The 23438-nt window shown below is 43.5% G+C and overlaps 1 long non-coding RNA gene across 1 annotated transcript; it reads left to right on the top strand.

Moving 5' to 3' along the window:
• The first annotated feature begins 12382 nt into the window (after window positions 1–12382).
• LOC116978790 lies at window positions 12383–22506 on the top strand. The gene is made up of 3 exons (XR_004413554.1): window positions 12383–12393; window positions 17366–17369; window positions 22464–22506. It is a non-coding gene; the product is annotated as an uncharacterized LOC116978790 (long non-coding RNA).
• Window positions 22507–23438: the final 932 nt, after the last annotated feature.

Raw genomic sequence — 23438 nt, forward strand, 5'->3', positions numbered from 1 at the left:
GTATGTGGTAGCCTGCACTCTGCTTTAAATGTAATGAAATTAAATGTGGTGACCTGCACGCAGCTTGAAATGCTATGAAATTGAATGGGGTGGCCTGCACTGTGCTTGAAATGATATGAAATTGAATGTGGTGGCCTGCACTCTGCTTGACATGCTATGAAATTGAATGTGGTGGCCTGTACTCTGCTTGAAATGCTATGAAATTGAACGTGGTGGCCTGCACTGTGCTTGAAATGATATGAAATTGAATGTGCTGGCCTGCACTCTGCTTGACATGCTATGAAATGGAATGTGGTGGCCTGTACTCTGCTTGAAATGCTATGAAATTGAATATGGTGGCCTGCACTCTGCTTGAAATGCTATGAAATTGAATGTGGTGGCCTGCACTCTACTTGAAATGCTATGAAATTGAATGTGGTGGCCTGCACTCTACTTGAAATGCTCTGAAATTGAATGTGGTGGCCTGCACTTTGCTTGAAAGGTGGTGGAATTAAATGTGGTGGCCTGCACCCTGCTTGAAATGCTATGAAATTGAATGGGGTGGCCTGCACTCTGCTTGAAATGATATGAAATTGAATGTGGTGGCTTGCACTCTGCTTGAAATGATATGAAATTGAATGTGGTGGCCTGCACTCTGCTTGAAATGCAATGAAATTGAATGTGGTGGCCTGCACTCTGCTTGAAATGCTATGAAATTAAATGTGGTGGCCTGCACTCTGCTTGAAATGCTATGAAATTAAATGTGGTGGCCTGCACTCTGCTTGACATGCTATGAAATTGAATGTGGTGGCCTACACTCTGCTTGAAATGCTATGAAATTGAATGTGGCGGCCTGCACTTTGCTTGAAATGCTATGAAATTGAATGTGGTGGCCTGCACTCTGCTTGAAATGCTATGAAATTGAATGTGGTGGCCTGCACTCTGCTTGAAATGGAATTTCAAGGAATAGCCATTAGTGAACTGTCAGCCCACCAGCCCTGAGTCACTGATCTGCCAGCTCACCAGCCCTGAGTAACTGAGCTGCCAGCCCACCATCCCTGACTGAGCTGCCAGCCCATCAGGCCTGAGTGACTGAGCTGCCAGCCCACCAGGCCTGAGTAACTGAGCTGCCAGCCCACCAGGCCTGAGTGACTGAGCTGCCAGCCCAAGAATCCATTTGGCCCTCAATGTCCATACTAGTCCTCAGGAAACCGGTCCCTTTGGCCCACAACACCCATACTAGCACTCCAGAACCCCCCCCCCCCCCTCATTGGCCATCAACATTGGAATTGTTGGAGAGATGGAATATTGCTTTGGGGGACCAGCCCTGCCGTGCGAACATGAGACCCAATGGATCCCACTTAGTTTAGTATATATATACATATACATGAAACAAACAAACAATAATAGTGCAAAGAGACAAAACCAATGCCCACAAGTCTATGTAGTTTAGAGCTTATTTGTAGGTTGTAGTGTTTAATAGCCTAATGGCTGCAGGGAAGTAGCTGTTCCTGAACCTGGATGTTACAGTTTTCAGTCTCCTATATTTCTTCCCGATGGCATGAGAGAAACGAGTGTGCATTAATTAAGTAGCATCTGTTGAAAGAGAAGCTGGAGGTAAATCTCCCTGCTTCCCAACCTCTCCCCATAACTTAGCCCGCAAGTCCTGGCAATAATCAACAAAAGTATTCTCCGCATCCTTCTCAGCTTATTGCCATCTTTCCTATAACAGTGTCACCAAAACTGAACACGATACTCCAAGTATGTTTTTAGTTTAAGTTGTAGAGATACAACGTGGAAACTGTTTGACTCCATGACGCTCTGACTCTACTTGTAACCTGCACTGTCAAACAGTACTTCGATGTCTTGTCTCATCTCAATGTTGACTTGGATCGATGACAATTCAGATGCCCAATGTATATTTACCCCAAGTTGTAGTTCCACGTTGGAAACTGAAGGAGATGCACAGAGAGATGATGCACTGGTATCAGTCATTTCACCGTTCAGAATCTAAACTGTCCTATCTGACATTAACTCAGTGGTGGCACAGTGGTGCATTGTAGAGATGCTACCTTACAACACCAGAGACCCTGATTCAATCCTGACTACGGGTGTTGTATGTACAGAGTTTGTGCGTTCTCTCCGTGACTGCATGGGTTTTCTCAGTGCGCTCCGGTTTCCTCCCACACTCCAAAGACGTGCAAGTTTGTAGGTTAATTGGCTGTTATAAATTGTCTCTAGTGTGTATGATAGAACTAATGTGCGGGGTGAATGTCGATTGTCGTGGCCTCGGTGGGCTGAAGGGCCTGTTTCCACGCTCTATCTCCAAAACTAAAACAACTAAAACACAGCTACAGGAGATCAGCAAAGGTCATCTACTGTGTTCGTCCATGACAGGAATGGAGCCTTCCACTGATGATCTCCATGGGATTATCTACAAAGAGAATATTGACAGCATGATTTGCAGTAAGAGAGACTCTCAGTCAATTAACATAGTTGCTGTAGTGGCCCCATTGTTGGAGTTTACATACATAATTTACAATCTCTTCCTTTCCGTCAGGAGCACAAGTCAGTGAATTAGGTTGACTTTTACCTGGAAATAGACACAACATGCTGGAGTAACTCAGCAGGTCAGGTGGCATCTCTGGAGAAATGCAATAGGTGATGTTTCAGGTTGAGACCTTTCTTCAGACTGAGAGTCAGAGGAGAGGAAATGAGAGATACGAAAAGGTACAAATAACAAATGAATGAAAGATATGAAAAAAACAAATCAACTCCTGTAAAGATACAGAGAGGGGGAGCAACGAGAGAGGGTGTTACAGAACTGCTGTCAGAGAGAGGAGGTCAACCTCTTCAAAGTAGGCATTCCTTGAGGATATCATAATGAGTGATACAAACAGTAAAATTGAGCAGGATGACAGTTAAACTAGTTCGACGACTAAGGCGGGGGAGGGACAGAAAGAGGGGATGCAAGGGTTACTTGAAATTAGAGAATCAATATCCATACCACTGGATTGTAAGATACCTAAGAGAAATATGAGGTGCTTTTCCTCCAATTTGCGTTTGGCTTAACTCTGACAGTGGAGGAGGCCCAGGACAAAAAGGTCAGTATGGGAAAGGGAAAAGGAGTTAAAGTGTTGGCAACCCAGAGATCGCATAGAGCAAGGCGGATTGAGTGAAGGTGTTCAGTGAAACGATCAGCGAGTCTGCCTTGGTTTCGCTGATATATAGGAGCCCACACCGAGAACAGTGGATACAGTAGATGAGGTTGGAGGATGTGCAAGTGAACCTCTGCCTCACCTGAAAAGACTGTAGGGGTCCCGTCACCAATTCCATTTCTCCAGAGATGCTGCCTGACCCGCTGAGTTACTCCAGCTTTTTGTGTCTATCTTCGGTGTAAATCAGCATCTGCAGTTCCTTCCTACTCATCCCATCCATCAAATTTACTCTTTCCTATCTTTCAAATTTAATAGGGAATAAGAAACCCAGAACATTTTACTTTCCTGTTGGCTGATAAGATATAATATTACAGATTAAGTAAAACAATTTTAAAAATGTATGTTATTTATTCATTTTCAAGAGGACTTTTTATTCAGGAACAGAATAAGCTATTAGCATCAACTTTCAGAGACTATACATATCTTCTGATTTCAGACTTTAATTAAATTTAATCAAAAACTATGCCGGTGACATGTAAAATTGGAAAACCTGCTTTTCTAATGGTTTCTAAAACACTACTTTGTAGCATTTTAAATGAATTTTTTATGCAATTATATATCTCCTGCAAATTGTTAGTGAAGGATCATAAAAAGGTCACTGTAATGTTTGATTATGGTTATTGCATTGAGCAGGTTGAAAATTATGCAGGTGTGTGTCATTATCCTAATTAGAGAATTAAGCAAAATGTCCTCTTCAATGGTAAGAGGTGACAAGTGCAAGAGCAGAAAATCTTATAAAGGTTTAGTTTTATTAGTATATCGGAGGACGGGGAATGTAATTATTATTATTCTCATCCAATTGCCTCACAAATGTTTGTAGTGCGTGCTGTTGAACCTTATTCACTCATTCTGTCTTCCTTTAAATACTTGTTCATTAACGTTACCGTGGCCTGTTGGCGAAGAATTATGACTTCTTATCCTTCAGTAATGACTCGAGCTTTGTTAAATCCTCATCAGCTGATTTTTTTTTTTTGTCGGGGTTGCTGGATTTCAATCACTAATGAGTGATTTGCATGTTTGCACCGACCAGTGATCACCCAATACACTAGCACTGTCCTACACACTGGGGACAATTTACACTTTTTACCGAAGCCAATTAACCAACCAACCTGTATGTTTTTGGAGTGCGGAAGGAAACCAGAGCACCCAGAGAAAACACTTGCAGGTCATGGGGAGTACGTACAAAGTCCGTACAGACAGACCCCCTGGTCAGGATCAAATCCGGGTCTCTGGCGCTGTAAGGCAGCAACTCTACCGCTGCACCCCCTTACATTGATTGATTGAAAGATAGGGCATGGAAACAGGCCCTTTGACTGACCTGATCCATACTGATCATCAGTCACCCGTCCGCACTATTCTATGTTATCCCACTTTCGCATCCACTCCTACACGTACTAGGGACAATTCTGCAGCGGATAATTAACCTACAAACCTGCACGTCTCTGCTGGCAATCAGATCACCGGGAGGAAAACCACACAGTCACTGGGAGAATGTGCAAACTCCACATGGACAACACCCAAGGTCAGATTAAGGGGACAATAAAATGGGATTAATGTAGGATGTGTATAAATGGGCTGTCAACGATTTGTACAGAATCAATGGGTCGAAGGGCCAACTTCTTTGTATTACCCCTCCATGACTCAATGAATCTTCCTGGGGAAAATTAAATTAACAAGCTCACACCATGAAGGATCAGGGGGAATCCCATTGAAACGTACCCAATAATGAAAGCCTTAGTGGAGAGGATGTTTCCAGAATGGGTGTATCTCGGACCAAATACAAGGACAGAATACAAGGATATACCTTTAGAATGGAGATGGGGAGCAATTTCTTCAGCCAGAGGGTTGTGAATCTATGGAATTCATTGGCACAAATGGCTGTGGAGGCTCGGTCATTGGGTATTATTAAATTGCAGATTGATAGGGTCTTGATCAGTAAGGACATGGTGGTCAAAAAGTAGATAAGTTGGTCAAAAAGGTTTTTGGCACTTTGACCTTCATCAGTCAAAGTATTGAGTATAGAAGTTGGGAGGTCGTGTTGCAGTTGTATAAGACGTTGGTGAGACCGCATTTAGAATATTGTGTTCAGTTTTGGGCACCATGCTATAGGAAAGATATTGTCAAGCTTGAAATGGTTCAGAAAAGATTTATAAGGATGTTGCCAGGACTAGAGGGTGTGAGCTATAGGGAGAGGTTGAGAAGGCTGAGACTCTATTCCATGGAGAGCAGGAGGAGGAAGGATAATCTTATAGAGGTGTACAAAATCATGAGAGGTGCTAGTGTTTAAACAAAATAACCCTAATCCAGAACAGGTGGTAAATGGACTAATCTGGAGTCCTCATCACTACAGACACTGGACATAAAACCTAGTTGGAAATGTTGGGTGCGTTCTATGGGTTAAAAGCATATTGTTCAATAGTGCACCATTCGGCATGTTCGTTTATAAATTGACAATATCACAGTGGTGGCACATACACATGGGCGGAATAAAATCGATATCATGTGACAATTTGTTTAACAATTTGGTAATGGTATGTCGTCAAACATATTTGACTATCAGCAACGTGCCTACCAGGTGAGCTAAATACTGTGGCAGACATATTAAACCAAAGTATTTGCTGAAATTACAAAGCAATATGGAACACCAGATATCGATTTCTTTGTATTCCGATTGAATCACCACGTACCGATGTATGTCGCATGGGAACCAGACCTTGAGGCAGCGGCAATGGATACATTCTCGCTGAACTGGGGGGGGGGGGGGGGGGGGGATCTAATCTCTATGTTTTCTCCCCTTTTCTACCTCATCAGTCAGGTACTACGGCCTCATCAGTCGGGTACTACAGCCTCATCAGTCGGGTACTACGGCCTCATCAGTCGGGTACTACGCAAAATACAGATGGACTCTGCTTCAGGTATTTTGGTAGTACCCGACTGGCCTACACAGCCATGGTTCCCAGTGGTCCTCGACATGGTCATCAAAGCCCCAATGACTTTTCCCAGCAGCCCAGACTTATTAACTCACCCGGTATCAGGCATAAGCCACCCATGCCACGATAAAATCAAACTACTGGGCTGCAGATTTTGAAAAGACCACTGCTGGGCCTGGGATTTTCAGACAACACTATCAACACGATGACAGCACCCACCGCATGTCCACAAGGAACCAATACTTGTCAAACATCAAGAAGTGGGAAAGATAATGTTCGAACACAGGAACCACATATTCAACTACAACAATAACCAATGTACTGGAGTTCCTGGCAGGCCTTCACCACAATGAAGGACTCAGCTACAGCGCCATTAACACAGCCAGAAGTGCTCTGTCAGCCTACTTAATTCAGGCACCAGGACAACAGGCCATAGGGTCCCAACCGCTGGTGATCAAACTCATGAGAGGTATATTCAACTCTAATCCCCCCAGACCTAGGTACACCCAAATCTGGGATGTCAGTGTGGTCCTGACATACCTTAGGGGATGGTCAACAGCCAGGTCCCTCACCTTGGAACAGCTAACCCTGAAGACGTTCATGCTGATGGCATTTGTCTCAGCACAAAGAGTCCAGTCCCTCCATCTATTACGATTGGACAATATAGTTATAACACCAGACCGTGTCTCATTTACCATTCAGGGGCTGGTCAAACAGAGCAGACCAGGAACATCAGGTCCAGTCATGGAATTCTGGGCATACCCACATGAACCACGGTTATGTGTCATGACCCACTTATTGAATTACATCGACACTACAAGAAATCCTCGAGGGAGAGAAAAAGCCTTATGGGTCAGCCACAAGAAACCTCATGGCCGGGTGATGAGCCAAACTATCTCAAGATGGCTCAAGCAGGTACTGGGAGCTGCTGGAGTAAATACTAACGTGTATAAATCTCACTCCACCAGGGCAGCATCCACATCGGCGGCAAAGAGGATGGACATACCTATGGACCACATCCTGGCTACAGCGGGGTGGTCTAGGGAGAAAAACGTTTCAAACTTTTTATAACAAGCCGCTGGCAGAACCTGTATCGTTTGCAGAAAAAGTATTAGAATCTGCAAATATATAATTTTAAGCCCGGGGGAGCATTTTCGTTTTTGTTATTGTTTAATAACACCATTATTGTTTTTACAAACAGATTATGGTTGATTACGATAACATACTTCCTCCCTCGAATGACTTCGGCAGGGAGTGAAGTATGAACTGTTACACGGTTTGAAATCACAGAGCTTTAAAATCTTCACGTAGTCACTCACGTGACTCCGAAGTAAAATAGTAAGATTAAACGAAAACTTACCAGTTCGAAGTTTGATCTGTATTTTATGAGGAGTTACGATGAGGGATTACATGCCCTCCGCTCCCACCCTCAACTATAGAGATCAACTGATATTTAAGTCCTCCTTTTCTTTACTATATTTATTTCAATTATTGTGTCTTTCTGTGATTCCACACCGCTGCTTTGAAGTATGTCGCGCATGCGTGCTAGACGGATTCTTCAAATAATCCCTCATCGTAACTCCTCATAAAATACAGATCAAACTTCGAACTGGTAAGTTCTCGTTTAATCTTACTATTTTATTGAGTCAGGGCTGTTTACAACCAATGCATTACTGAAGTGGAGATAGAACCTTGGTTTAGGTTAATGTTCAGGTTTATTATTGCCACGTGTACTGAAGCAAAGTGAAAAGCTTTGTTTTGCATGCTACCCAATCAGATCAGATAATAATATACATAAGTACGATCAAGCCAAACTTAAGTACAATAGTAGACCCAAGGGAAAGATATACAGTGCAGAGGCATGATCAGATAATACTATATAATCATGTCAAACTCACAAACAATAGTAGTGCAAAGGAGACGATACAGAGTGCAGATTATGGTTCTTGGCATTAGAACAGTACACCACAGAATCAAATCTTTCACACCACAACGTCTGTGCTGAACATAATGCCAAGATAAAAGTAACTACCTACCACTATCTATGTAAAAAAAAAATTGCCTTGTACATCTCATTTGAACTTTGCCCCTCTCATCTTGAAGCTATGCCCTCTAGTCTTTGCCATTTCCATCCTGGGAAAAGGGTTCTGTCTCTCTACCCTATCTATACCTCTCATAATTATATATACTTCTATCAGTTTAGTTTAGAGAGCGTTGTAAGGCAGCAACTCTACCGCTGCACCACTGTACCGCCCATTCTCCCATAGACGTTTCAGAGACCAACAGATGTTGGTGTTGACTGCTGTTCATAAGTTTTTAAGTTCATAAGTTCATAAATTCAAGGAGAAGAATTAGGCCATTCGGCCCATCAGGTCTACCTTGCCATTCAATAATGGCTGATCTATCTTTCCATCTTAACCCAATTCGCCTGCATTCTCCCCAAAATCCCTGACACCCATACTAATCAAGATTTTATCAAATTTTGCCTTAAAAATATCCATTGATTTGGTCTCCACAGCCATCTCTGGCATTGAATTCCACATATTCACCACCCTCTGATTAAATAAATCCCTCCTCGTCTGCTTTCTAAAAGTAAATACTGTCATTCTGAGGCTATGATCTCTGGTCCTAGGCTCTCCCGCTAGTGGAAACATCCTCTCCACATTCTCTCTATCCAGGCCTGTTAATGTAAAACTCCTGATCCACAAAATCTTTTTTTGTTCTTGTGAACAGAATTTCTTCAGATTGTCTGAGCAAACGTTTTTTTAGTCTTGCGTCAGCAATATGGGTTTCTTCCACAGGCATGTGGGTTGGTAGGTTAATTGGGCAATGTAAAGTGCCCCTGGTGCCTGGCTGAGCAGTTGAATATGGGCAGATAATGCTAATGCAGGGAAAGTATGGCATCAGCATAGAGAGAAGCTGGATATTAGAATGAAAAGTTTTGAGAGGCATAATTTAGGTAGACAGCCAGAACGATTTTTCTAGCATGGAAATGTCAAATACTAGAAGGCATAGCTGTAAAGTCAGCGGGGAAAAGTTTTAAGGAGGTGTGTGGGGTAAAGTTTTTTACACACATAGTGGTGAGTGCCTGGAATGCACTGCCTGGGGTGGTGTAGTAGAGGCAAAGAGGATAGCAACATTGAAGAAGCTTTCGGATAGCAACGTTTAAGGAGCCAGAAGGTTCGGCGGTCAAGGGACTGGGAACTCATCCGAAGGCACGTCTGGGCTCGCCGGTCAACGGGACTTGCCCGTAGGCCCGTTGGTCTGCTGGATCAGAAACCCACATGAAGGCTTGTCGTAAGGTGTAACTGGGAGGGAACTGGAGACATAGGATGTGAGGGGCAAGGGCCGGTAGGAGGGTGAACCGGGTTAATGTCTCCTGCGCCTTCAAGGTCGGATGTAGGAGGCGCAAAGATGTCCAGGAGGGGAGAGGGATGTCGGTTCACAGGAACTGCTCCAGTATATTGAGCGTGCGGGCTGACCGGAATTTTGACTTTGAATAATGGTGCCAAAAATGCCGGTGCCCACGGGTGTAATATATGCAAAAATAACTTCACTGTGCAGTTGCATTTGTGACAAAGAAAGCACCATTGAACCATTTATTGGCATCTGAATATACAGGGAATGAGGGAAATTGATCACTTATCTACTTGTACATAACCCATATCCAACCCAGTCAGCACAGACAAATTTGAGTTGACCATATTCAACACAGAGTTTGTGGCAGAAGGGCCTGTTGTTGGCATAGATAGGGTAGATAATCAGAATTTTTTTTCCCAGCATGGAATAATCAAATGCTGGAGGGCATAGGTTTATGTTGAGAAAGGCAAGTATAAAGGAGATGTGCGGGCAAGTTGTTTTGCACTGAGGGTGGTGAGCGCCTGGAATGTGCTGCCGGGGTTGGATACAGATACAGAAGTGGCATTTAAAATACTTTTAAATTGGCATCAGGATATGGAGGGATATGGGTATGTGCAAGTAGATAAGTGATGGTCTTGGCATCATGTTCAACACATACATTGTGGGCCACAGGGCCTGTCCTTGTGCTGTATTCTCCTGTATTCTACATTCTAAACTCTAACTTGAAGGTTGGCACAGACTAAGTGGGCCGAAGGGCCTATTCCTTTTCTATATGGTTCTATGGTTTCTATAGTAGTTTACAATCCCTTGACATCCTGTTGTGACTTTGAATGGGCCTCACGGGGTGTGGAGCTGCAAATGTATAAATTATTTTATTCAGCACAGCAAGCAGGCTGTCTGGAAGTATCTCTCTTGTACGAATCTTGAAACAATTTTCACTGAACTCAAGCTACAATGATGTTTTATACTCCTAAAGTACAAAGATAACAGCAGGTGATTAAATAATATTTAAACACCCAAGTTCGATCCTGACTACGCTCACCCGTTCCCTTGTATGTTCTTTTAACTCAGCACAGTGGTGCACCTGATAGAGCTGCTGCCTCACAGTACCAGAGACCTGGGTTCGATCCTGACTACGGGTGCTGTCTGTACGGAGTTTGCAAGTTCTTCCTATCACTGGGTGGGCTTTCTCCAGGTTCTCCCACACTCCAAAGACATGCAGGACTGTAGATTAATTGGCTTCTGTAAATTGTCAGAGAGAGTCATAGAGAGTCATAGAGTCATACAGCATGGAAACAGGCCCTTCAGCTAAACTTACCAACACCGACCAACATGCCCCATCTATACTAGTCCCACTTACCTACATTTGGCCCTGTCTAAAAGTTTCTTAAACATTGCAATTGTACCTGAGTCAATTACCTCCTCCGGTAGCTTGCCCCATACACCCACCACCCTTTGTGTGCAAAGGTTACACCGCAGGTTCCAATTAAATCTTTCCCCCCTCACCTTAAACCTACGTCCTCTGGTTCTCGATTCCCCAACTCTGGACAAAAGACTTTGTGCATCTATCTGATCTATTCCTGCCACGATTTTGTACACCTCTTTGTTTTTTTTTGTTCTGTGTTTCCTTGTCAATATGTTCATAGAGTTACAGAGTCACACAACACAGATGCTGCAGTTTATTTTACAAATTGGCCAATTCACTGGCATGTTGTTTCTACCATATTTAGGACTAATTTCTTTGTTTTAATAGGAGAATTCCGAGGCAAAACAAAATATAAATCTCTGCTGGCAGCCTTACAATAGCTCTGATAGCTACTTTATCTTTGGCAGGGGTCTTGAAGTTGTTTATATCTTTCTCTGCAGTTTTTCACTGCAGAAAATAATTCAAGCTGTGACAGTTTTGATCAATTATGAAGTACACCTTTTTAAAAACATCCGTTGTACCAATTTAGACATCAAAGGAAAAAAAGATATAATCAGGCTGGTGCCCTCATGTTCCTTGATATTGCTGTTTTGCTATTCCATACACTGGGAGCTAATAAAGATTTAATTAAGAATTGTCTATTACACTGTGATTTAACTCATAGACTTAGGCAATGGAATCTTTCAGAACTGAAAGGAAGTTCTACTAAGATTGCTCTAATGTTGAATGTGAGAAAAAAACAGAAAAAACTGGAGGGCAAATCTTGCCCAGAGTGGGGGAATCGAGAACCAGAGGGCATAGGTTTAAGGTGAGGGGGGAAAGATTTAATAGAAACCTGAGGGGTAACTTCTTCAAACAAAGGGTGATGGGTGTATACAACGAGTTGCCGGAAGGGGTAGTTGAGGCAAGTAGTATCGCAATGTTTAAGAAATATTAGACAGGTACATGGATAGGACAGGTGGGATTAGTTTAGATAGGAAATGTTGACCGGTGTGGGCAAGTTGGGCCAAAGGGTCTGCTTCCACACTGTATGTCTCCATGGCTTTCTATGACTTTATGACATTTTTACAGAAGCCAATTAACCTACAGTCAGGCACGCCTTTGGAGTGTGGGAGGAAACCGGAGCACCTGGAGAAAAACCCACAAGGCCACATGGAGAACATACACACTCTGTACAGACAGCACCCATAGTCAGGATCATACCCGGGTCTCTGAGCTGTAAGGCAGCAACACTACCGCCGCACCAAGTGCCACTCTCTAAGGTTTCCCTCCATTCCTTGTTTTGGTTTGGGAGCCTTCTTCAGAGATTATATGACCACTTATTACATAGAGACATATTTGTAAGGCTGCCAGCAAAGATTTATATTTTGTTTTGCCTCGGAATGCTCTACTGTATTAAAACAAATACATTTGTTCTAAATATGGCAGAAACAACAAGCCAGTGAATTGGTCAATTTGTAAAATAAACTGCAGCATCTGTGTTGTGTGACACTGTGACTCTATGAACATATTAACAAGGAAACATAGAACAAAAAAGCACAGAGGTGTACAAAGTCATGAGAGGAATAGATCAGTACGACACACATTGTCTGTTGCCGAGAGTGGGGGGAATCGAGAACCAGAGGATAGAGGTTTAAGGTGACAGGGAAAGATTTAATAGGAACCGGAGGTTTAACCTTTGCACACAAAGGCTGGCGGCTGTATGGAACGAGACGTCGAATGGGGTAGTTGAGGCAGGGACTATTGCAATGTTTAAGAAAGATTTAGACAAGTACATGGATTGGACAGGGTGCTTAGATGGGGCATGTTGGGCGGTGTAGGCAAGTTGGGCCAAAGGGCCTATTTCCGTGTTGTATCTCTAAATTAAACTTAATTAAACACTTTTTTTTGTTATCACACTTTATCCTACACACCAGGGGCAATTTCAAAAGCTAATTAACCTGCACGTCTATAGAATTTGGGAGGAAAACGGAGCACCCGGAGAAAACCCATGCGGCCACAGGGAAAAACATACAAACTCCATAGGTTTGAGGTGTAAATTATAAATTTTGGATGTCGCTTGTCAAAGTCATGACTATAAATGTTAAAACATCATGGGAATCCAACACAGCAAAGAGCCAGTATTTAAGTGCAAGGATCTTGAGTGCAAGGATCTTGATAAGCAAGAGAGCAGGAGGAGGTTACAACGTAAGGTATCGATGATGGATGTGAAATACAGAATAAGAACTTTAAAACAGAAGTATTTCTGAGGTATGACCCACAATGTGAATATTGACTGACACCGTATCTATTGCAATCGTCAGAAAATTCAGAAAAACAAAATGATTTTCCAGAAATTTTTAATCGTTATTATTTTTTAATCTTTCATCGCCTCCACAAAAAATATCTGATCCACTAGAAACTTAATTTCTTCATTTAAGTTTCCAAAAGTAATACTTTGCTTATATCTATAGTTCATAAGACCGTAAGACATAGGAGCAGAAATAGGCCATTCGGCCCATTGAGTCTGTTTTCTCCAGGTGCTCCGGTTTCCTCCCACAATCCAAAGACATGCAGGCTTTTAGTTTAATTAACTTCTGTAAATTGCCCCAGTGTGTAGGTCATAGAACTATGGCCATACATTTTCTCTTGAGCGTGCAAGTAGCGGGAAGACTTGATATAAGTATAGAAAATTCTGAGAGGCATTGACAGTCAGAATCTTTTTTCCAGGATGAGCAAACCAAATCCGAGAGAGCATAGCTTTAAGGTGAGAGGAGCAAAGTTTTAAGGAGATTAGTGGGGCAAGATTTTTATGCAGAAGGTGATGAGTTGCCAGGGTTGGTGGCTGGGGCCGATATGATAGTAGTATTTATGAGGCTTTTGGATGGGCATATGGATATGCAGGGAATGGAGAGATATGGATTATATCAGGTAGATAAGAGATGGTCTTGGCATCATGAGTGGCACAGACATTGTGGGTCGATGGGCCCTTTATTGTGCTGCATTGTTCTATGTTCTGTTTTCCACATCCTAGAAGTGAGCAGCTTCAAAGGAGCTTTCAATACATTGTCAGCCATCTTCCACAGAGAAGAATGGAAAAACTGAACACCTGAGAAAGTTATTTGTGTGTGAATGCAACATATCTAAACATTGGCCTCCATCAGCTCTTGGTATGAGTGCGGAGCTGTCTGCTCAGGTGTTTGAGATACACATACATTAATGAGTTTCATAGTCAATGATGCAGTTCCCCCTTGAGCAAGGCGACAATTCAAAGAATGCCAAACTTCAATAACAATTTCATGATGCAGCGGAGGTATGAGCAGAGAAAAATGTGAAAATGTCAAATTCCCACTAAGTGGAGATGGTTGGTTTAAACCATAATTTAATGCATTAAATTTGTAAGAATTAATCAGAACAACAACATCTCTCAGTTATCCTTGCCGTGTAATCTGACATAACCAAGCCTTTTCACTGAAGATAACCACGATATGCTGGAGTAACTCAGCGGGCCAGGCGGCATCTCTGGAGAATAAAATAATAGGTGACGTTTTGGGTCAGAACCCTTCTTCGGACTTAAAGGTAGAGGTGGTGGTGGTGGGGTGAAAACTGGAGGCAAGAGAAGCCCAGAAGGGTGGCAAAGCACTAGAGTTGCTGCCTTACAGCACTTGCAGCGCCGGAGACCCGGGTTCGATCCCGACTATGGGTGCTGTCTGTACGGAGTTTGTACGTTCTCCCTGTGAACGTGTGGGTTTTCTCCGAGATCTTCGGTTCAAGGTTTCAAGGTTTCAAGGTCAATTTATTGTCACATGTACCAATTAAGGTGCAGTGAAATTTGAGTTACCAGACAGCCGTACTAAGTGAAAAGCAACAAGACACACAGCCACATAAAATAAAATTTAACATAAACATCCACCACAGCGGATTCTACATTCCTCACTTTGATGGAAGGTAATAAAGTTCAATCTTCTCCCTCTTTGTTCTCCCGTGGTCGGGGCAGTTGAACCATCCGCAGTATGGGCGATCAAATCCCCCGCAGCCGATGTTCTGAAGCCCTCGCGTCGGGATGAACAAAACTCCTGGGGCAGTTAAAACTCTCCACGGCATGAAGTTCCTGAGTCGGCCTCTTCTTACCAAGGACCGCGGACTTCACGATGTTAAAGTCCACAGTCCCCTCTGTTGGAGCTCTCCACAGTCCATCCCCAGCAAGTTCCGAGATGATAATATCTGCGCCCCACCCACAGCTGGAAGTGCCGGGCCGGTCTCCAGGAGTGGCCGCCAACTCCATGATGTTAAGCCGCTGTGGGGACGGAGATTCGATTAAAACAAAATGCATCTCCGTCGAGGAAAGAGATTGAAAAAAACTTTCCCCCAACAACCCCCCTACCTCACCTCCCCCACCGCCCACAGAAAACAAACCAAGGAACACTAAAACATACTTTTAACACGTAGTTAAAATAACAAAAGCAGAAGAAAGGTCAGACGGACTGTTGGTGAGGCAGCCATTTCTGGTGGGTTTCAAAGGTATTTTATTGTCACATACCAAATAAGGTACAGTGATATTCATATTACCATACAGCCATACTCAAAAAAGCAACAAAGCACACAGCTACTTAAAAGTTTACATAAACATCCACCACAGCAGATTCCCCACATTCCTCACTGTGATGGAAGGCAATAAAGTCTAATCTTCTTCCCTCATTTTTCTCCCGCGGCCGGGGCAGTCAAGCAATCCGTCGGGGCGATCGAAGCTCCCGCATCCGGCGGTCGAAGCCCCCGCGTCGGGGCGATTGAAGCTCCTGCGTCGGGTCGGGCGACGCTCCTGCCGTTGGAACTCCCTAAGTCGCTCCCACTAGGGACCGTGAGTTCCACGATGGTAAGTTTGCATGCTCCCACGGTTGGAGCACCCGGTCGATCTCCAGGAAAGGCCTCGAGCTCCTTGATGTTAGGCTGCAGAGCGGATGGAGATACGATACGGAATAAAATTGCATCTATGTCGAGGTAAGAGATTAAAAAGTTTCCCCAACCCCCCCCCCCCACCCCCACCAAATAAAACAAGCTAAAGAACACTAATGGGCCTGTCCCACTTAGACGATTTTTCAGCGGACTGACGGCGACTGAAAAACTGGGAACATGAACACACACACACACACACACACACACACACACACACACACACACACACACACACACACACACACACACACACACACACACACACACACACACACACACACACACAAACAAACACATAGCAAAGGCAGGGGCCAGGGCAAGCGGGGAGAGAGCTGTCTGAAATTCAAAAGGTGAAAAGCCAAGGTGATACATACACACACCGCGATGAACAGGAAGGTTGGCGCTGTAATTAAGACGGCTAGCACAGTTTACGGTAAGTCCTTTAAAAGAGGAGGGGAGGGAGGGAGAAGGGGAGAAGGAGTAGAGACAACTTTTAAGAAGCCAGACAACTTTTAATAAGCCAGAGATACACAGCGGTGAAGTTCGGCGGACATTTAACATTTAACATGGTTATCCTTGGTGCTGAAAACTCCTACTTACGTTTTTTTCCCCCCATGAGCCAATGAAAATGACCGGTCAGCAAAGGCGATTAACTAAAACTACCTAAAACGACCTCAACTACCTACAACTACATGGCAACCTCACTACAACTGCACATACGACTACACTATCGATTACTGTATCTCCATGGCGACCAGTTTTTGGTGGATTATCTCCATGGTGGCCATACTGAGGCCACGACTAGTTCCCAGAATGCAGGAACTCCTTGCGACTATGAAGGAGACTCACTAGAGATCACCAGCGAACATGTGGCGACCATGTGGCGAGCGCAGAGTCTCCTGCACTGACCTAAAAAGTCACCTATGTGGGACAGGCCCATTAAACATACATTTAACACATACTAAAGAAACAACAGAGAAGGAAGGGACAGACAGACTGTTTGTGTCAGCCATTGCTGATGACACCCGGTGGTTCCTCCCACGCTCCAAAGACGTACAGGTTTGTAGGCTAATTGGCTTGGTATAAATGCAAATATTGTCCCTAATATGTGTAGGGTAGTGTTAATATGCAGGAATCGCTGGTCGGAGTGGACCCGGTGGGCTGAAGGGCCTGTTTTCGCACTGTACCTCTAAAACAAAAACAAAAAAGAGCAGGGCCGGCAGCAGATGACCTCAGGAAGGGTGCAGCCCATAATGACCCATTGTTGGCTGGTGAAGATTGGTGCTTATGAGAGGGTTAAAGGATGCATACAGTGGAACTGGTAGGATGACCAGGGTGGGGGAGGGGGGAGAGAGAGAGTTGGAGAGAATACAGGAGGTATTTGAAATTAGAAAAAAATCAACATTTATACCGCTGTTGCTGTAAGCTGCCCAAGAAAAATCTGATGTCCAATTTGTGTGTGGCCTCACTCTGACAGTGGAGGAGACCCAGGACAGAAATGTGAATATGGGATTGGGAAGGGGAGTTAAAATGTTTGGCAAACAGGAGATCACGAGTGTAGGTGTTCAGCGAAACAATCAGCAAGTCTATGCTTGGTCTCACCGATATATCGGAGACCACACCGGGAGCACCGGATACAGGAGATGAGTCAGTATGAGGTGCAACTAAACCTCTGTCTTACCTGAAAGAACTGTTGTGGTCCCTGGATGAAGCTTTTTAATCTCTAGCTGTTGTCCACCCATCTGCCAGTTACCCCTCTCCACCCTCACCTGTATCCATCTTTCACTTGCCAGGCTTTGAGCTTCCCACACCTCTATTCCAGCTTTCTCTCTCCGACTGCAATCGGCCTGAATAAGGTTCTGACCAGAAACGTATCCATTTGAGGGCAGCACAGTGGTGCAGCAATAGAATTGCTGCCTTACAGCGCGAGGGACATGTTTCGATCTTAACTTTGGGTGCTGACTGTATGGAGTTTGCAGGTCCTCTCCTTACCTGTGGGTTTTCTCCAGGTGCTCCAGTTTCCTCCCACATTCCAAAGACGTGCAGGTTTGTAAGTTGTATGGAAAAGTCTGAAGAAGGGCCTTGCCCTGAAAAGTCACCCATTCTTTTTCTCCAGAGATGCTGCCTGACCCGCTGAGTTACTCCAGTATTTCGCGTCTTTCTTCAGGTTTGTAGGTTAATAGACTTCTATAAATTGTCCCAAGTGAGTGAGATAGAACTAGTGTAAGAGTGATCGGTAGTCGGCATGGACTCAGTGGGGCAAAGGGACTGTTTCCATGCTATATCTCTAAACTAAACTTAACTAAAATGGCATCTAAAGATGCTGCCTGACCTGCTGAGTTGCTCTGACACTTTGTTTTTGGTAATCCAGCATTTGCATTTCTTGTGTTTTTAGTAACAAAGCTATGTCCCGATGTCTTCTCAGACAATAAGACGCGTGGTGGTATTAATTTGGCATCGCTGTATGCACACTAGAATCCTTGGTAATGATCCAGGTTTAGAATTGGATCAGAGGATAAGAAAATTGAATGGATATTTTCAGCAATTGGAAAGGGCCTGAAGTGGTTCTACAAATCCTACTTTTTCTTCACAGATCTGACCATCAAATCATCAAATCCTCAAATGCTCTCCATGTAATTGCTTTGTCAATCCTCTCAGTCTATCTACTTCATGGTCTTTCCTGAAAGAAAGCCTCTAACGTTATCTACTGTTTTCCCATATCATGTCTAAAATTACATAGAACATGGTGCTGCACATCACAGGAAAAAACGGCCCTTTGGCCCATAATGTACATGCCAAATTAAACAAATCTACATTGTCTGAATATGATATATATATCCCTCTAATCCTTGCATATCCATGGCCTGTCTAAAAGCCTTTTTTAAATGGTACTATCATATCTTCCTCCACCACCACCCTTGATAACCATGTTCTAGGTACCCACTACTCTCTGCATGAATATCTTGCCCGATGCATCTCCTTTAAACTTTGCTCTCTCACATTAAAACCATGCCCTCTAGTCTTTGACATTTCCACCCTCAGAAAATGTTTTGACTGCCTACCCTACCATGTAACACTAATTTTGTTACATCATGCTAATGTGTCATGGTCTCATGGTGGAGAATTTGTCAGCCTTATTTAGATCATTATTGGATGGTTAAATTTGGTACGAGTTGAGTAACATTTGTCACACAGTAAAGCAGTATTAACTCGATATTAACTGCAGGTACGTTAGCACAGTGACCTAAGTTACTGAACGAGTATATAGATGCATAGAATATTGAAATAGAGAGCGTAAACACCATCACTGCAAATGGGGATAGACACAAAGCGCTGGAGTAACTCAGTGGGTCAGGCCGCATCTCTGAAGAACATGGACAGGTGATGTTTAGGGTCGGAACTCTTCTTCAGACTGACATTGGGGAATATAAATGTATTGAATAAAAAATCTTGAGCTACTATCGACAATGATAACTGTGAAACTAGACTGCTATAAAAAAAAAACATCAGTCTCCCTACCTTCTGAGATAAAATAAAACTGGCATCATTACCCTCTGGTGTCTTCATGACTCTAGAAATCTTCCAAAATAGTAAGATGGTAATTAAAGATGGACATTAAATGCAAGGAATGTCGCAACCCATGAATGATGATGAAAAGAGAATTAAATTGGAGGGATCTAAGTTGCTGTTGTTCCCGAATTAGATGTTTTATCATCATTGTTGCAAGCCCAATACCGTGGACTTCACTTCGCCTGATAGTTGTGGCTTTACAGAGGCATCTCTAGGTTTTAGACACTAACCTTTGGAGATACAGCGCAGAAACAGGCCCTTCGGCCCACCGAGTCTGCACTGACCAGTGATCAAAGGTATCAAAGGTATCAAAGGTATTTTATTGGTCACATTCACATGTGTAGTGAAGTGAAATGCTTCTTGCCATTTTGCAGCACATAAAGAAGGAATACAGACATAACATTAATAAGAGTTTTAAACATAAAGAACATCCCCCCACAATGGTTCCCATTATGAAGGAAGGCACAAAGTCCAGTCCCCAACCCCAGTTCACCCATAGTTGGGCCCATTGAGGCCTCCACAGTTGCCTCTACGGAGGCCCGATGTTCCAGGCCGTTCTCGCCGGGTGATGTTGCTCAGGCGTCGGGAGAGTCCTCTCAGCGGCTTGGGAAACCTGGAACGGCCGCTTCCGTACTGGAGGCCGCGGCTTCCAAAGCCAACAAGGCCGCGCCGGTTGGAGCTCCACAACTGGCGATCTCATCTAGAGATCCCAGGCTCCCGGTGTAACGTTCAGCGCCACCGCCCGCAGCTGATCGCTCCACAGTCCCGCAGCTCCGCGATGTTTTCCTCAGCGAACTTCAGCTCACCGGAGCTCCAGCGCGGCGACCCGGGCAAGGCATCGCCCGCTCCGCGATAGCGCTCTAGCGCTGTGCCGCCGCCGAAGCCGTGGTTCTGGGTGGTCCCCGACAGGAAACGCCGCTCCAGGCCCGCTGGTAGGCCGCGAGGACGGTTCGAAGCTGCAGCCCGGAGAAAGCTGCCTCTCCGACCAGGTAGGGACCCTGAAAGGTAGTTTCCCCCTTCCCCCCCCCACATAAAAAAGTCTAGACCTCCAAACAAAACACTTAACTAACTCCCTGATCACCCTGTACACTATTGCTATCTCACACAATAGGGACAATTTACAATTATTTTTAACCAAAGCCTATTAACCTACAAACATTTACGTCTTTGGAGTGCTGGAGAAAGCCGGTGCAGCTGGAGAAAACCCACATGGTCACAGGGAGAATGACCAAACTCCTTATAGACAGCACCCGTAGTCAGGATTGAACCCCTGTCTCTGGAACAGTAAGGCAGCAGCTCTACCACTGTGCCGTCCCTCGAGTTAAGAGGCAAGAATCAAGATTGTTTAATAGCATGTGTACCGACAATGAAACAATGAAATTCTTAGGTGCAGCAGAATAACAGGCCTCTAATGCGATACACATAGATAATATATAATAAATAAAAAATATGAATAAATTAATAACCACAATACTAGTGCAAATTAAAAACCCAAAGTCCTTAGTGCAGCCAAGGGCTACTGTTGTGTGGTGTTCAAGACCCTAATGGTAGCTGGGAAGATGAGACTGCTTCACAGTATTGTTTAGGAACAGCTCCATCCAAGGCCGCAAGAAATTGTAGAGAATTGTAGACACAGCCCAGACCATCGCTTAAACCGACCTTCCTTCCATTGACTCAATTTACACCTCACGCTGCCTCGGCAAGGTCACCGGCATAATCAAGAATAATTAAAACCCTGGCCACTCCCTCATCTCCCATCTTTCATTGGGCAAAAAGTATAGAAGTATGAAAACGCACACCTCCAGAATTAGGGACAGTTTTTTCCCAGCTGTTATCAGGCAACTAAACCATTCTACCAACAAAAGCAGTCCTGAGCTACTATCTACCTCATTGGAGACCCTCGGACTATATTTTATTGAACTTTATTGGACTTCATCTTGCACTAAACCTTATTCATGTTATTCCCTTTATCATGTATGTGTACACTGTGGATGGCTAAATTGCAATCTTGTATTATCTTTCTGCTGACTGGTTAGCATGCAAGAAAGGCTCTTCATTGTAACTCAGTACACGTGACAATAAACTAAATTCAACTCAAACTCCTCAAGAAGGTATTCTTGAACCTGGTGATCATGGTTTTCATACTCCCATACCTTCTTCCTGATGGTAGGAGAGAAATAAGAGCGTGGCCAGGATGGTGTGTGTCTCCGATGATGCTGCCTGCCTTTTTGTTGCAGCAACTCCTGTAGATCCCGTCTCTTCTGGGGTCTGCTAAAGTATTGGGATGTGCATTTTCCAACAACAAATGCTTAGAACTGAGAGACAGCAATAGTTCTTTTCCCTCAAATGCAGAAAATGTTTTTCTCCAAAGGATCACGTCTTTAACAGGCTTTTGTTTGCAGGTGATTTCAGAGAAGACTCATTTGCTGTTAAGTTAGCAAAGAAATTTGACATGAACACATTGCTGAAATAATTACCCCTCTTGCAAACTGACCCATGAGTGCAGTATAGAGGTTGACTCTGGAAATAAGACCAAACTTAATGGAAGTATTCTTTGATTATATTGTCGGTGAGAGTTATTGCTCAGAAACTACTGCTCCCTGTTGAGTATGCAATGAATTTATTTATTGCATGCGAGAAATGATTGAACTTTCACTAGTACTGATGGTAGACATGAGACTACAATAATTTTTCTGCGTGTGATTTGTTTTACTCTGTGTAGGATGAACATTATGCATCAGTGCTGCTTTCAATTATTTTTATGTAACTAATTCTATAATGAAGAAAAGTATGCAAGATTTTTTTTCTCATTCCACTAGAATGTGTTTTAGAATATGGAGCTTGTTAATCATAGATCATTTGAGGCAATTAGTGCTGAAATATTTAGACTCCCAGTCTGAAGAAAGGTTCTGACCCGAAATGTCACCCATCCCTTTTCTCCAGAGATGGTGCCTGTCCCGCTGAGTTACTCCTGCACCTTGTGCCTATCTTTGAAATATTTTGAGGATGGTTGGATAAAGTAAATCAGGGGAAAAGGTGTAGCTGGAGGAAATGGAGAGGCAACATTTCAGTTTAGGACCCTTCTTCAGACTGCCTATATATTTCCTCAAAAAATGCTGGAGTAACACAGTGGGTCAGTTGGAGAGCATGGATAGGCAATGCTTCAGCTCGGGACCATTCTTCAGACTGAACCTGAGCCCAAGTTTCCCCTATCCATTTTCTCCAGAGATGCTGCCAGACCCGCTGAGTTACCCCAGCATTTTGTATCTTTCCTTGGTAAACCAGCATCTGCAATTCCTTGTATCTACAATATAAATCTAGAATCATATATCCAAAAAACAATTGATGATTCATTGAATACAAATGAAGTTTTATACAGACAAAGGCATCAAAACGTTAAGACCCTAACTAACCGTGGACTAATTACGTAGCCGGATGCATTTAAGGCAACGAGAGGTCTCTTTGTCTCCCTATGTTTGATGGTGTGAAGCAGATCTTAGTGAACTAATGAGTCAGGAATTTGAATGGAACATTAAGTTCAATCAATATTAAGGATGACGTGGGACAAAGATTCGAATGACATGAAAGGACACAAAGTGCTGGAGTAACTCAGCAGGTCGGGCAGCATAGAATAGAATAGTAAGATTAAACGAGAACTTACCAGTTTGAAGTTTGATCTGTATTTTATGAGGAGTTACGATGAGGGATTACGTGAAGAACCCGTTCAGCACGCATGTGCGGCATACTTCAAAGCAGCGGTGTGGAATCACAGATAGACACAGTTATTGAAGTAAACATAGTAAAGACAAGGAGGCATCAGTTTATGAATTTGACCCATATTATTGAGGGTGGGAGCGGAGGGCACGTAATCCCTGATCATAACTCCTCATAAAATACAGATCAAACTTCAAACTGGTAAGTTCTCGTTTAATCTTACTATTTTACTTCGGAGTCACGTGAGTGATTCCGTGAAGATTTCAAATCTCTGTGATTTCAAACCGTGTAACAGTTATTACTACATCA

Source organism: Amblyraja radiata, chromosome 11 (assembly GCF_010909765.2).
Source record: "Amblyraja radiata isolate CabotCenter1 chromosome 11, sAmbRad1.1.pri, whole genome shotgun sequence".
Classification (NCBI taxonomy): domain Eukaryota; kingdom Metazoa; phylum Chordata; class Chondrichthyes; order Rajiformes; family Rajidae; genus Amblyraja; species Amblyraja radiata.